General features: G+C 37.1%; 1 pseudogene; it reads left to right on the forward strand.

Annotated features, from left to right (window-relative positions):
• Nucleotides 1-12078: 12078 nt before the first annotated feature.
• On the forward strand, nt 12079-13106 carry LOC116418474 (annotated as a pseudogene).
• Nucleotides 13107-16873: the final 3767 nt, after the last annotated feature.

A 16873-nucleotide genomic window follows, 5' to 3' on the forward strand; every position in this document is an offset into this window, starting at 1 on the left:
TGAACTGTGTCATTCATTCATTATTCATAAAGAAATTATCACAAGAAGAGACAACCAAACACCGCATGTTCTCACTCATAGGTGGGAACTGAACAATGAGCTCACTTGGACTCGGGAAGGGGAACATCACACACTGGGGCCTATCATGGGGAGGGGGGAGGGGGGAGGGATTGCATTGGGAGTTATGCCTGATATAAATGACGAATTGATGGGTGCTGACGAGTTGATGGGTGCAGCACACCAACATGGCACATGTATACATATGTAACAAACCTGCACGTTATGCACATGTACCCTAGAACTTAAAGTATAATAAAAAAAAAAGAAAAAAAAAAAGAAATTTATTGTGCCAGTTAGTTATATTAACAAAAGGTAAATATAGTAATATGATAAATGTAATGCAATTATTATACTACCATTTGAACATCAAATATTTCAGAGAAAATTTTATTCTGTAATTTGAACTATACTATGGATAGGTACTTTGAGCAAAGGCTTATGGAAAGTCAATATTCAGATTTGAGATTTTGGCATTAACAATGTGTGGTTGAAGAAATAAATTAATCTGTGTGTTAGTAAATTGCAGTAACATAGGTATTTTAAATACAAGTTGGCTAATGGTAATAGTTTTCTATGGGCAAAAACTGCCTATGTCAATTACCCTGAATGGTGTTTATTGCCTTTGTGAAATATAAGGTTTTAAAAAAAATCTAAACTGGAATCAGAATATTATTACTATTATTATTATTATTATTTATTACTTTTGAGACAGGGTCTCGCTCTGTCATCCAGGCTGAAGTGCAGTGGTGTGATCACAGCTCACTGCAGCCTCAACCTCCTGGGCTCCTGAGATCCTCCCACCTCAGCCTCCCGAGTAGCTGGCACCACAGGCATGCATTATCACGCCAGGCTAATTTTTGTATTTTTTCTAGAGACAGGGTTTCACAATGCTGCCCAGGCTGGTCCCAAACTCCTGAAGTCAAGCCGTCCTCCTGCCTCAGCCTCCCAAAGTAGTGGTAATATAGGTGTGAGCCACCATGCTGGGCCCAGAACATTATCTTTTATTGTGTGTGTGTGTGTTTTTTTAACTGCTCCTTGAGGAGTAGAACTACTCCATAGGCAGTGTGCCCAGAATAGCCCAGAACATTCTTTCCATGATTCTGTATCAAATAAGGAACTAGTTACTATGAATCTTTAAACTTACCTTAAAGGTAAATGCAGAAAGAAAAAAAAAAGTAACTCCCCGATGAGATTTATCCAGAGTGACTGTCATTAATCTACTGATTACCACTGTGTGTGAAATTCCATCAGAGTTGTCTGTCTATCTCTTTGGTTTTTTTCCCCCAGTGACAAGTATTTGTCATTGTAACCGTTATAACAGGCAACTGTGATATAATAAAAAATGTATATCTGACTTTTGTCCTGGATTCCTGGCACAGACAAAAACCCATGGAATTTCCTGAGTGATAGGAGTGTCTTTATCATGCTAATGAATGACTGGGCAAAGCGCCTAGATAGTTTCAAGTTGAAGGCTGGTCATCAGAAGGAATAATATCATGATTAGAAGATTGGAGCATTGGACCAGCCCAACTTTCAGAGAGGGAGGAGGCTGGAGATTCAATCAGGTGACTGATTTAATCAATCTTGCCTATGTAAGGACAACACGGCTCAGGGGAGCTTCCTGGCTGGTGAACATATCCATATACTAGTGGCACACCCTGACTCCACAGAGACAGAGGCTCCTGTGCCTGGGATCCTTCCAGACCTTATTCTAGGTATCTCTTCATCTAACTGTTCATTTAGATCCTTTATAATAAAACAATTATTTCAAGTACAGTGATCTCCTGAGTTCTGCAAGTCATTCTGGCAAACCACAAAACACAAGGGAGCTGTGGAAAGCCTCAGCTGGGCAGAAGTGTGGGAGTTTTGATAACACCCAAAACTTCTGACTGGAACCTGAAGTGGAGGCGGTGAAGGACTTTGTCCTTAGCCTGTGGTGTCTGATGGTGACTCTGGGTAGTTGGTGTTAGAATTGAATTGAACTGGAGGACACCTGGTTGACATCAGGTAACTGGGTGTGGAAACACAGCAACAAACACTTTTATTTCAAGAATTGTAAGCTTTTGGATTTATTTCTACTCTGCTTCCTGCAATGTGTAACTAAATAATTTAAATAGTTTTTAAAGAAAAGATGTCAGTGATGTCACAGCCATTATGCCAATTACTTTTTCTAAAGTTACTTTCATTTTAACAAAACAAATTTTTAAAAACCCAAATTATTACCTACTAATAATACATATGCAGAATGCACAGGGCATGAAAATAAAAGCCATTGTGTACCTATTCAAAGGTCTTTATTACAATAATTTTTATAGAGATCAAAAGTGAAACCAAACAGACTCTGATTTAATGGGAAAGCAAGAGCTAAAATGCCAAGAACTCAAAACACTAGAAATTTTAGAATAGGAACTTTCTGTTTCATGAATGTCCTTATAAAATCGTCTTTGTCAACTATACAATGTGAATTCTGCTATTTAAAATAGAATTTACATGACACCTAGATATTTGAGACACGTGTCTCAAATAATTATCAATTTTAAAGATGGATGAGAAACAGATGAAATGTACAGTAAAGTTGCCACAAAGACTAAGTAAAAGTCCTCACCACTATTTTTACTAACACTTAATAGTCAGCAGTTCTAAAACATTTGCTAAATGTACTTACTAGAAACTGAGGGATGTGAAAGTTACTTATAAAGAAGAAATGCTGAAGATTCAGGAAAAAAAAAAAAGGTCAGTTCCTTTCTGATACAATGCATTTCACAATTCAAATAATTCATCTGGTGGTAAAATCTGAAAAATATATTTTCCAGCACACCTTATCCACTTATCATAGTATAGGAAAGTGGATTTCAATTTGGTGATTTAACCTATAGCTTTAAATCTTTAATAAACAAACTTGAAATTCCAAACTTTAATAATGAAAAGGCCATAACTGAAATGATGTCAACCCTGGATATGAATCTCTTACCAACATGATGAAAGCCCCACTTGTAGAGCTGCACTTCTGGTCAGCAGCTGCATTTTTGTTTTAATAAAAGGAGAAAGGGTGCCAGCACACCAGTGCGATCCAAGACATGGTTACTACATAAGCAGTAGGATTAATTGCTTTTCCAGAAAGCCAGAGTAAGCTTTCCTTCCACTGTCCCATCAGGATCAGCTTCCATAAAATGAGTGTAATAAGATAATGTATTACATACGCCAGTAACTCCTACCAGCAGTATTCAGCTGCACAAAGCCATACATATTTATATCAATCAATAAAAACTTCATTGCTACATATATTTCAGACACCACATTTTAGCTCTGTCTTTAACGTGCAGATAAGATAGGCTATAAAGAAGCAAAAGTGCATTTTCTTACCCCTCAAAGAATCTGTCCGCCATTCCTTTAACGTCTTCTTGCTAGCGAGATAAAGAGAAATAAATATGTATTAGAGATTTTGGAAAAACAGCTCTACCAATATGAAGGATCTGGTTTATGAAAGCTACAAATATTTTAATTAGCACCCAGATGGTTAATGTATGATTTTATGATTGATGAAATTTGGAGAGATCATTTTATTATCCCACATATAGGCAAGAGAAGGTACATTTAGGTTGTGTTGTACCATGATGATTTCATAGGCCCACACCACCCTTTTGAGGTGAATATGGAGGAGAAAGTTATTTCTAAATTTAAGAATAACACAGAAAGGAGTATGACAAAGGTTACCCTCCAATCAGAAAAAGAAATATTTTCTTCTAGTTCTACAGTCTGGAGCTTACTAAATCATTTGGGTTTCTAGACCACAACCTAAATGTATCTTCTCATGGCTATCTATGGCATAATCAAATGATCCTTCCAAAACCTATCAATAATTTTAGAAACTATTAGAGAGCCTAAAAACCATATATTCAGATTTATTTCATAAGTACAGCAGTTCTGAGATTCATTTTGAAATTCTGGCCCACTTAGGAATATGACGCAATGTACTACTATTTTAGAAACTGAAGATTTCTCTTGGAGATTTTTTTTAAGATAGGTCTTTCTATTTAGAGGAATAGATAGATTATTGTTGTCCAGCAAAATATAAACCAAACCCAAGACAACCTCTTTACTCAAACAACTGCTGTTTGTTGAAAGGATATAAAGAATCATTTAGGTCTCTGCTTCAAATTTGGAGAAAAACAAAAACAAAAGCAAAATTATGATGTTAAACTAAAAATGTTTAACCTGCATATACCTTCTTTCTCTCTCTCTCTCTCTCTCTCTCTCTGGCTCTCTCTCTCTCTGTGTGTGTGTGTCTGTAGCACTGAAAATAGGTAAAAGGAAGAAATTACTACCTTTACTCAGAAATATGCCATAGTAGCTTTAGGAAAATTAATACATACAATATTATTTTGAAAGCAAGCTATTAGCTGCTTGAAATATTTTAACAATATCAACCTAGCATTTTCTAAATTCTTAATAAAATTATTTTTTCTTGTAGCCTTTACCTATCCTGAGAAAAAACATACAATGCTATTCATCCTCTATTATAATGTCCCTGATGATTTCCAAATGTTTCTTTGCTATGCAGCAAAAGTATATGATTTCTGATCCAGATGCTTTAAAAAGCAATTCTAACAAAGAAACTTAATCTGAACTGAACTTGGCACAGATTCCAAAAACCTATAGGATGATGTTTTGGAAGCTGCTCAAACAAAAGTTGAAACAGAAATATGCATCCACAACCATATATCTCTGGCTGTTAGTAATAAATGAAAGATACAGACTTTTTCCATAAGTATGGGTGAATGGAAGTTAATGCTTATAAAATACAGTTTAAGTACCAAAACAGTATTTGAGATTGATGCTTTTTCTTTTAAAGCAAAAGCATTTGTTTAATTCACAAGAAGGTAAAAATCAAATAAAGAAATATTATACTTGTTCTTTGAAAGCTATTCAGAAACTTTAGTGCCCAACCTCAAGAAAGGAGTTATTTTCTTTATAATATATAGCACATTTATGGCATAAAGGTCTACAAAATATTAATATAGACCTCATTGGAGTCAGTTTCTTCCAGTGAACAAGAATAAGTCAGGTACACAGATTTGCAGACTCATTTTGGAGTCCCAGAAGGAGAGGAGAGGAAGAATGGGCCTAAACAATGTTTGAAGAAACAATGCCTGAGAATTTTAGAAACTCAGAAAATATATCAAGCCACATAATCAGGAACTGCTACATACCCCAGGAACAATAAACATAAAAAATGATACTCTAGTAAAATCATAGTAAAGTGTTAAAAATCAAAGACAAAGAGAAATCCTAAAAGTAGTCAGAAGAAAGGACACATGACATTTCAATGTAAACAATGGAAGTCAGAAGACAATAGATTGTTATTTTCAAAGTGCTTAAAGATAACTCCAACCTAGAATTCTATCCTCAGTGAAAATATCTTTCAAAAATGAATGTGAAAGAATATTTTCAGACAATTAAACACTGGAAGAATTGATTACCAGCAGTCCAACACTAAAATAAATACTATATAAAAAACATAATTTATTTTTGTACATTGACTGTGTATCATGAACCCTTATTAAACCCACTGATTAGTTCTAGTAGCTTTTTGGCAGACTCCTTAGGATTTTTGACATGGGTGATCATGTTGACTATGAGTAAAAACAGTTTTACTTACTGCTCTCCAATCTGTATGACTTTTTTTCCCTTCCTTTGTTGCGCTAGCTATGGTTTCCACTACAATGTTAAATAGAAGTGATGATGGCAGATATCTTACTTTGTTTCTGATATAAGGGGAAAGCATTTAATCTTTCACCATAATTAAGCATGCTAGTGGCTATAGGTTTTTCATAAATCCCTTTTTCAGCTTGTTTATTGAAAGTAAATGGATGGTGAATTTTCCAAGTGCTTTTTTTTTTTCTTTCTTTTTTTCTCTTTTTTTTTTTTTTTGTTTTTGAGACAGAGTCTCACTCTGTTGCCCAGGCTGTGGTGTGATCTCAGATCACTGCAAGCTCTGCCTCCCAGGTTCATGCCATTCTCCTGCCTCAGCCTCCCGAGTAGCTGGGACTACAGGCACCTGCCACCACGCCTGGCTAATTTTTTGTATTTTTAGTAGAGATGGGGTTTCACTGTGTTAACCAGGTTGGTCTCGATCTCCTGACCTCGTGATCTGTCTGCCTCGGCCTCCCAAAGTGCTGGGATTACAGGCATGAGCCACTGCACCTGGCCCGAGTGCTTTTGCTGCATCTATTGAGATAGATGCATGACTTTTCTTTTTTAGACTATTTAATAGGATGATTACATTGATTAGTTTTTAAATAATCATAGATTATTTTTTAAAACTGATAGATTCACAGAAAGTTGCAAAGATAATACACAGAGGTCTTGTATATCCCACATTCCTCTACTACAGTTTCATCTGTAATATGAAATGTGGAAAACCACAGAAATCTGATAAAAGAAATCAAAGATCTAAATAAATGGAGAGATAGTCCATGTTCATGGATTGAATGAGTCATACTCTTAAGATGTCAGATCTTCCTAGCATAATCTATAGATTAAGATGAAATACCAGTCAGTATCTCAGCAGCTATTTTGTGGTTACTAACAAACTGATTCCCAGTTACATCTTATGTAATTATAGTAAAATATCAAAACCAAAACACTGACATTGACATGAAGTGTATGTATAGTTCTATGCCATTTTATAACATATGCAGATTCATGTAACCACCACTGCAATAAAGATACAGAATGATTCCAATTCCATCAATATAAAGATCTTCCTCATGCTACCTCTTTATACCCATTTCCCTCCCTGCCACCATTTCTCACCTCTGGAGACCACTGATTGTTTTTTATTTTTATAATTTTGTCATTTGAAGAGTGTTATATAATGGCATCACATAGTATGTGTTCTCCAGACAGAGAGAAGTGATAGGATATAAAGAGAGAGATATGAAAAGAAATTTATTAAGGGTATTGGCTTGCTTGACTATGGAGGCAGAGAAATCCCACAATATGCTGTTTGCAAGCTGAAGAAGCAGGAAAGCTAGTAGTACAGCTCAGTCCAAGTCTAAAAGCCTCAGAACAAAATAAGCCAATAGTGTAACTCTCGGTCCAAGGCCAAAGGCCCAAGAGCCTGGGGGAGGCACTGGTGTGAATCTCAGAGTCCAACAGCCAGACAACCTGTAGTTCTGATGTCCAAGTGCAGGAGAAAAAGGGAATCTTGGCTCCAGAAGAGAGAGGGGAAATTTGCTGAAATCCTCCACCTTTTTGTTCCATCTTGGCCTCCAGCTGATTGAATTATGCCCACCCACAGTAAGAGAAGATCTTTCTCAGTCAGTTCACCAGCTCACATGCCAATCTCTTTTGGAAACATCTCACGGACACACTTGGATAAGCCCAATCATTCTAATTAAAAGCGAAACCACCTAGTTTCCCTTTCTGCAGAAGAGAGATGGGCTCAGTGCCTACTGAAGCACTGAGAATAAATAATGCTTTACCAGCTATCTGGGTATTCCTTAATCCAGTTAAGTTGACACTCAAAATTAATCATCAAAGTATGTGACCTTTTGACATTGGCTTTTTTTTCACTCAGCATATGCCATTGAGATCCATCCAAATTGGGTATGTATCAATAGTTCATTCCTTTTTATTGTTGAGTAGTATTCCATGGTATGTAGGTAGCACACATTGTTTAACCATTTACCTATTGTAGAACATTTTGGTTGCTTCTAGTTTCTGGCTATTACACACAAAGCTGTTATGAACAATCGTGTATATGTTTTTGTGTGGACATAGGTTATCATTTTTCTGAGATAAGTCTCAGGAGTGCAGTTGTTGGGCTGCATGGTAAGTACATGTTTGCCTTATTAAGAAATTGCCAAAATATTTGCCAAAATGGCTGTAACATTTTACATCCTCTCCATCAATGTATAATAGATTCAGTTTCTCTGCATTCTTGCTAGCATTTGATATTGTCATCATTTTTACTGTAGTCATTTTGATAGGTGTGTAGTGATATCTCATTGTGGTTTAATTTGCATTTCCCTCATCCCTCATGATGGTGAACATCTTTTCATGTGCTTATTTGCCATCTGTATATCTTCTTTGGGGACATGTCTCTTCATGTCTTTTTCACATTTTTTAATTGGGTTGTTCAAATTTTTTAACTGTTGAGTTTTGAGAATTCTTTATTTATTTTAGATACCAGTCCTCTAAAAGACACATGGTTTGCAAATATCCCCCAACCCGGTATGCTGTAGGTAATTCTTCCATCCTCTTCATGTGAGCTTTCAAAGAACAAAAGTCTTATTTTAATCGAAATCAAATTTAGAGAAACAATTTAATGATTTTTTAATTATAGATTTTGCTTTTGGTGTCAAATAATTCTTTGTCTAGCTCTAGATCCCAAATTTTCTCCTATGCTTTTTCATTAAAGTTTTGTAGCTTTTTATTTTACATTTAAGTTCATGATTTACTCTGAGTTAATTTTGTACAATTTTTGTATGAGATTTAGGTCAAGGTTTATATTTTTACCTAAGGATGTTCAATTGCTCCAGCATCGTTTGTTGAAGAGATTATCTTTCCTCCATTGAATTGCTATAACACCTTTGTCAAAAATCAATTAAATATATTTCTGTGGATATATTTTTGAATTCTCCATTCCGTTTTATTGATCTATGTGTCTATCCCTCCAGCAGTATCTCTCTGTCTTGCTGAGATGAGAGATATTGTCTTGTCTTTTTTTTTTTTTTTTTTTTTTTGAGACGGAGTCTCGCTCTGTCGCCCAGGCTGGAGTGCAGTGGCCGGATCTCAGCTCACTGCAAGCTCCGCCTCCCAGGTTTACGCCATTCTCCTGCCTCAGCCTCCCGAGTAGCTGGGACAGGCGCCCGCCACCTCGCCCGGCTAGTTTTTTGTATTTTTTAGTAGAGACGGGGTTTCACAGTGTTAGCCAGGATGGTCTCGATCTCCTGACCTCGTGATCCGCCCGTCTCGGCCTCCCAAAGTGCTGGGATTACAGGCTTGAGCCACCGTGCCCGGCCATGTCTTGTCTTATTGTTATATAATAAGTCTTAATGTATGGTAAAGTGATTCCTCCCATTTTATTCTCTTGTCAAGCTACTAGTCTGTTGCCTTTTTGAAGAATTTTGTCTATATCTATGACAACTCTTGCTGGATTCACAGTAAACTTATACATCAATTTGAGGAGAACTGACATCTTTACTATGGTTAGTCTTCCTATCTTGTGAACATGTGTCTCACCATTTATTTAGATCTTCTTTGATTTATTTCATCAGTATTTTGTAGTTTTTGACATACAAGTCCTATACATGTTTTATTAGATTTGGATCTAGGTATTTCATTGTTAAAGTTATTTTAAATGGTATTGTATTTTCCACACAAACTGTAGAATCAGTTTGTTGGTTACCACAAAATGGCTGCTGAGATATTGACTGGGATTTCATCTTAATCTATAGATTATGCTGGGAAGATCTGACATCTTGACTGTATGACTCTTTCAATCCATGAACATGGACTAACTCTCCATTTATTTAGATTTTTAATTTCTTTTATCAGAGTTCCATTGTTTTTCACATTTAGATTTTATACATACTTTGTTAGACTTATACTTACGTAATTCATTATATTGACACAATTATAAATGGTTTTTAAAATTTCAAATTCCAATTGTACATTGCTGGCATATAGGAAAGCAGTCAACTATTGTACATTAACTTTGAATCCTTCAACTTTGCTATATTCACTTATCAGTTCCAGCAGATGTTTTTCAGTTCTTGGGATTTTCTACATAGCTATACATTCATGCCATTAGCTAATAAAGACAGTTTTGTTTTTTCCTTTCTAATAAAAGGTATACAGGTTGATTTTATTTCCTTTTCTTATCTTATTATAGAGCTAGAATGTCCAGTATGAACTTGAATAAAATGGCAAGAGAAGATGTCCTTACCTTTCTTCTAGTCTTCAGAGAAAAAGTATCTAGTTTCTCATTATGAGGTATGATATTAGCTGAAGAGTTTTTTTCTAGATGTTCTTTATCAAGTTGAGGAGTTTACAGAGAGTTTTTATCATGGAATGTGCATACAATTTTATCAAATCTTTTTTATGCACCAGTTGACATGACTCTATGATTTTTCTTTAGATTGTTGATATTGTGGATTACACTGATTTTCAAATGTTGAACCGGGCTTGCATAATTATGGTGTTAACACTTTTTACATATTGTTAGATTTGACTTACTGATATTTTGTTGAGTATTTTGGCATCTATGTTTATAAGAGATATTAATGTGTCATTTTCTGTGTTTTTTTTAAATGGACTTTATGTGGTTTTGGTAGTGGGTATATTAACTCTATAAAATGAATTGAGAAGTGTTTATTTCCCTTCTATTTTCTGGAAAAGATTGTGTAGAATTGATGTTAGTTCTTGAAACATTTGGCAAAACTCTCCAGTGAAACCATCTGGGCCTGAAGATTTCTTTTTCTGGAGTCTTATAATTGTAAATTCCATTTCCTTAATATTTACAAAGCTATTCAAATTATTTATTCCACATTAGATGAGTTGCAGTAATTTGTGCCTTTCAAAGAATTGGTCCCTTCAATCTGTCAAATTTATATGTAGAGTTGTTTTTAGTATTCTCTTATTTTCACCTGCAGGCTCTGTAGTGATATCTCTGTTTCATTATTGACATTTGTAACCTGTGTCTTCTCTTTCTCTGTCAGTCTTGCCAGAGTTTTGTCAGTTTTATTGCTCTTTCTTTAAAAACTTTCCTTCATTGATTTTTTTCTTTTTTCTTTTTCTTTTTCTTTTTTTTTTTTTTTTTGAGACAGAGTCTCGCTCTGTTGTCCAGGCTGGAGTGCAATGCAATGATAGCTCACTACAGCCTTGACCTCTCAGGCTCAAGCAATCCTCCCATCTCAACCTCCCAGGTAGCAGGAATTTTGGGCGCATGCCACTACACCCAGCTAATTTTTAATTCTTTTGTAGAGAGGCAGACTTACTGTATTGCCTAGGCTGGTCGTGAACTTCTTGGCTCAAGCAATTCTCCCATCTCAGACTCCCGAAGTGCTGGGATCATAGGCATGAGCCATGGTAATATCCACCCAGCTATTTTTTAAAATTTCATTGATTTCTTGTGTTTATTATGTACTTTCTTATGCTTGGTTTTGGTTTATTTTTTTCCTTTTATAGTTTCCTGAGGTGGTAAGTTTGATTACTGATTTGAGACTTCTTTTCTGATGTAAACATTAAGTGCTATAAATTTCCCTTTCATAGCTGCTTTAGTTGAGTCCCATAAATTATGTTATATTGTATTTTAATTTTCATCATGTTCATTCAGTATTTCCACTGAGCCTTCCTCATTGACCCACAGATTATAGTATTTAGAGTCTGTTGCTTAGTTTCCAGTGCTTAAAGATTACCCTGTTATTTTCTTTCTGTTTCTGCTATTTGTTGCTATTGGTTTCTAGTTTGATTCCATTTTGGTCAGTCATCATGTGGTTTCAATTCTTTTATATTTATTGACTTTTAAAAATAGTCCAGGATATAGTCTATCTTGGTATATGGTCTGTGGCTGCTTGAAAAGAATGTATAGGCCAGGCACGGTGGCTCACATCTGTAATCCCAGCACTTTGGGAAGCCGAGGCAGGTGGATCATCTGAGGTCAGGCATTCGAGACCAGCCTGGCCAACATGGTGAAACCCCAACTCTACTAAAAATATAAAAAAATTAGCCAGACCTGGTGGCAGGTGCCTGTAATCCCAGCTAGTTGGGAGGCTGAGGCAGGAGAATTGCTTGAATCCAGGAGGCAGAGGTGGCAGTGAGCCAAGATCACACCACTGCACTCCAGCCTGGGCAACAAGAGTGAAACTCCGTCTCAAAAAACTTTTTTTAGTTAAAAAAAAAAAGAGTAGGCACTTCCTGTTAATCTCCGCTGCTACTTCTTGGCTCTGGGAGGCCCAGGTAGCTCTGCAGCAGCCTCTGCCACCCGGTGACCTGTGGGTATTGGGACATCCCTAGCTGACGCCAGGACACCCGGGAAGCCGAGGAATGGACTCCGTGGCTTTTGAGGATGTGGCTGTGAACTTTACCCAGGAGGAATGGGCTTTGCTAGATTCTTCTCAGAAGAATCTCTACAGAGAAGTGATGCAGGAAACCTGCAGGAACCTGGCTTCTGTAGAAATCATATGGTACAGAGACTGTGTGAAAGCAAAGAAGGTAGTCAGTATGGACAAGTGGTCAGCCAAATTCTAAATCTTGATCTGAACGAGGACATTTCTACTGGATTAAAACAATGTGAATGCAGAATTTGTGGAAAAGTCTTTGTACGTCATTCCCTCCTTAATAGGCACATCCTAGCTCACTCAGGATACAAACCATATGGAGAGAAGCAATATAAATGTGAACAGCGTGGGAAATTCTTCATTTCTGTTCCAGGTGTTAGAAGACACATGATAATGCACAGTGGAAATCCAGCTTATAAACATACAATATGTGGGAAAGCTTTTTATTTTCTCAATTCAGTTGAAAGACATCAGAGAACTCACACAGGAGAAAAACCCTGTAAATGTAAACAATGTGGTAAAGCGTTCACTGTTTCCGGTTCTTGTCTAATACATGAACAAACTCACACTGGAGAGAAACCCTACGAATATAAGGAATGTGGGAAAACATTCAGATTTTCTTGTTCTTTTAAGACACATGAAAGGACTCACACTGGAGAAAGACCCTATAAATGTACCAACTGTGCTAAAGCCTTCAGCTGTTCCACTTCCCTTCATTACCATGGAAGCATTCATACTGGAGAGAGACCCTATGAATGTAAACAATGTGACCAAGCCTTCAGTCGCCTCAGTTCCCTTCACCTCCATGAAAGAATTCATACTGGAGAAAAACCCTATGAATGTAAGACATGCGGTAAAGCCTACACTCATTCCAGTCACCTTACTCACCATGAAAGAAGTCATGATATAGAGGCTAGGTGTGGTGACTCAGCCTGTGGTCCTAGCACTTTGGGAGGCCACGGTGTGTGTATTGCTTGAGCCCAGGAGTTCATAGCCAGCCTGGATTAAAACAATGTGAAACAACCTGGGCAACATGGTGAAATCCTGTCTCTACAAAAAATAAAATAATGCGGGGCGCGGTGGCTCATGCTAGCTGCTCAGGAGGCTGAGGCAGGGGAATGGCGTGAACCCAGGAGGCGGAGCTTGTAGTGAGCTGAGATCGCACCACTGCACTCCAGCCTGGGCGACAGAGCGAGACTCCGTCTCAAAAAAAAAAGAAAATAATTAGCTGGGCACGGTGGCACATTTCAGTTGTCTTAGTTCTTTTTCAAGGACATAAAAAGCCATGGGGGGTTGGGGGGAAGCCCTGTGCATGCGGATCACGAGGTCAGGAGATCGAGACCATCCTGGCCAACATGGGGAAGCCGTGTCTCTGCTAAAAATACAGAAATTAGCTGGGTGTGGTGGCATATGCTTGTGGTCCTGGCTGCTCAGGAGGCTGGGGTGGGAGGGTCGCTTGAACCCAGGAGGCAGAGGTTGCAGTGGGCCGAGATTGTGCCATTGCACTCCAGCCTGGCGACAGAGTGAGACTCCATCTCAAAAAAATAAATAAATAAATAAATAAAGTCCCTTGAATGTAAGAAATGTGGTAAAACATTTATTCTTTCCCATTCCCTCATAAACATGAAAGAGCTCACACTGCAGAGAAACCTTAAGAATGTAGGAAATGGGCCGGGCGCGGTGGCTCAAGCCTGTAATCCCAGCACTTTGGGAGGCCAAGACGGGCGGATCACGAGGTCAGGAGATCGAGACCATCCTGCCTAACACGGTGAAAACCCGTCTCTACTAAAAAGTACAAAAAATTAGCCGGGGCGAGGTGGCGGGCGTCTGTGGTCCCAGCTACTCGGGAGGCTGAGGCAGGAGAATGGCGTAAACCCGGGAGGCGGAGCTTGCAGTGAGCTGAGATCAGGTCACTGCACTCCAGCCTGGGCGACAGAGCGAGGCGAGGCTCCATCTCAAAAAAAAAAAAAAAAAAAGAATGTAGGAAATGTGGTCAAGCCTTCAGATTTTCCTGTTTTTGAAGATTTGGGAGGACTCAGAGTAGAGAAAAGCCTTTTGAATTTAAATTTGTGGTAAGGCCTTCAGTTGTGTTAGTTCCGTTTGAAGACATCAGCTCATTCCTGAGAAAAACCCTATGAATGTCCAGAATGTGGAATGTTTCATTTCTCTCATACCCACTCAAGGACATATGAAAATGCACACTGTAGCTGACTGGACCTTGTAAATACGAGAACGTACACAGGATTAAAACTCTAATAGTTTAGAAACTGCAAGAATATTTTCAGTTTTAACATTTACTTGAAAAGTCACGAAAACTCCCACTGGAAAGAAGTTCTGTAAGTGAAACTTTTCTAATTTGGAAAGCCTGATGCAAATTAATTATCCTGCAGTGCTTGAAAAAAATGTATGAAATGTTACACAAGTTACAAGTATATTGTTCTTATCAGTGGCTCATTGTTAAAGAGTCTTGAGTATGCATTTCACCTTGTTTTGCAGGGAAACCTTGAGGTGAGAGTTCTGTAAATGCTCTTTAAGCAGTAGTACTTGAATTTCATAGATAATTATATTTTCTTAAGTTTGTTGGTAGAATTTTTGTCTATTCATTTGATAATGTGCTGGATTCATGGTTGAATTTTGATGTTTTTGTAATATGTAGGTAATATTTTTATTTCGTTATTATTTTTGTTTTGAGATGGAGTCTCGCTCTGTTGTCCGGGCTGGAGTGCAGTGGTGCAATCTCGGCTCACTGCAGCCTCCACCTCCTGGGTTTAGGCGGTTCTCCTGCCTCGGCCTCCCAAGTGGCTGGGACTGCAGGCGCCTGCCACTACGTCCAGCTGATTCTTTGTGTTTTTGGTAGAGACAGGGTTTCGCCATGTTGGCTAGGCTGGTCTTGAACTCCTGACCTCATGATTTGCCCGCCTCAGCCTCCCAAAGTGCTGGGATTACAGGCATGAGCCACCGTGCCCGGCCAGGTAAGTTTCATCTGTATGTATTGTCCTGTGATTAATGGACCAGTGAATAATGATTGTGAATTGTTGGGATTGTCTTACTAGGCTCATTTGGCAAATTTTGATTATCCCTTGTCCATTATACACATTGCACCTTTTTTTATTAAAGGAAAAACTACTCTTGATGTAAAGATGTTTATTTTTTGCTAATAATGAGTTGGTATTAATTCCTAAGTACCTAAAGTTTACCATAGAGTATCATCTCATAAAAAAAAAAAAAAAGAAAGAGAAAAAGAAAATGCATTCTCTGCCACAAATGCTTATCCTGCTGGTTCATGTTTTTTTTTTGTTTTTAGCTTTTCTATATCCTTGCTGATTTTCTGTCTAGGTATTCTATCAACTGCTGAGTGTAATGTTGAAATCACCAATAACTGTGAGTCTGTTTTTCCTTTTAGTTCTATCAGTTTTGTCTTCACATATTTTGCCCTTCTATAGCTTTGTGCATACACATTTAGAATTGCTCTGTCTTCTTGGTGGGCTGACCCTTTTATTACTGTGTAATTTCCATCTTTTTTCCTGGTAATTTCATTTACTCTAAAGTCTACTTTGTCTGATAGCACATTGCTATATTTTTTCTGCTATCCATCTTTTCTGAATAATATTGTCCTGGATATAGAATTCTGAATCAACAGTTCTTTTCTTTCAGTACTTGAAAAATATTGTTCCGCTTTCTGCTAGCCTCCATAATTTCTGATAAGAAATCTGTTCTCACTTGAATTGCTTTTCTTACGGAGTAAGCATAATTTCTTACACATTTCATTCTTTTTTTTTTCTTTAGTTTTCAGAAGTTTTACTATGATGTCTTCATGGATCTTTGGTTTATCCTGCTTGAGGGTTACTGTTTCTTGAATATGAATGTGTATGTCTTTTGCTAAATTTGGAAATTCTTCAGCCATTATTTTTTAGAATACATTTTCAGTAAAGTGTTTCATGTGGGAATTATAAAAGTATCTTTTAAAATAATTTCTAATGGAATTCCATTATAGTCAAAGCACAAACTTATTATTTGAAATCTTAAATTTATTGAGATTTGTTTATGGCCCAGAATATGGTCTACTGTGGTGAATATTCCATGTGAAATTGAAAAAGAAAAAGAAAAGTGTATCCTGCTGTTGCTTGGTGAATGTTTTCTAAAATACCTTTATTAAGGTATAAGTCATAAACAATAGAAATCACACATTTAGAGTCTAATGTTTATATTCACAGAGTTGTGTAACCATCACCACAATTTAATTTTTAGAATATTTTCATTCCCCTCTAAACAACATCCCATACCCATTATCATCCAATTCCCCTGGCTATCCCAGTCCTAAGCAACCACTATTTTAATTTCTGTTTCTGCAGTTTAAAAATTGACATATAATTCACATACTATGCAAAAACAAAATTTACCCATTGAAAGTGTACAATTTGGTGGTTTTTAGTATATTCATAAGGTGGTGCAACTGTCACTACTATCTAATTTCAGAATATTTTCATCACCCCAAAGAAACCCCATGGCCACTTGCCGCCACTTCCCATTTCCTTCTCATCCTCCCAGCCCTGGGCAATCACTACTTTCTGTTTTTATGGATTTGCCTATTTCGGACATTTCATATAAATGAAATACAACGTGTGGTCTTTTGTAACTGGCTTTTTCACTTAGCATAATGTTTTTAAGGAACATCTGTGTTGTAGCATGTATCAATACTTTATTTCCTTTTATTGCTGAGTAATATTCCATTACTTTGATATACA

Source organism: Piliocolobus tephrosceles, chromosome 16 (genome assembly GCF_002776525.5).
Source record: "Piliocolobus tephrosceles isolate RC106 chromosome 16, ASM277652v3, whole genome shotgun sequence".
NCBI lineage: Eukaryota > Metazoa > Chordata > Mammalia > Primates > Cercopithecidae > Piliocolobus > Piliocolobus tephrosceles.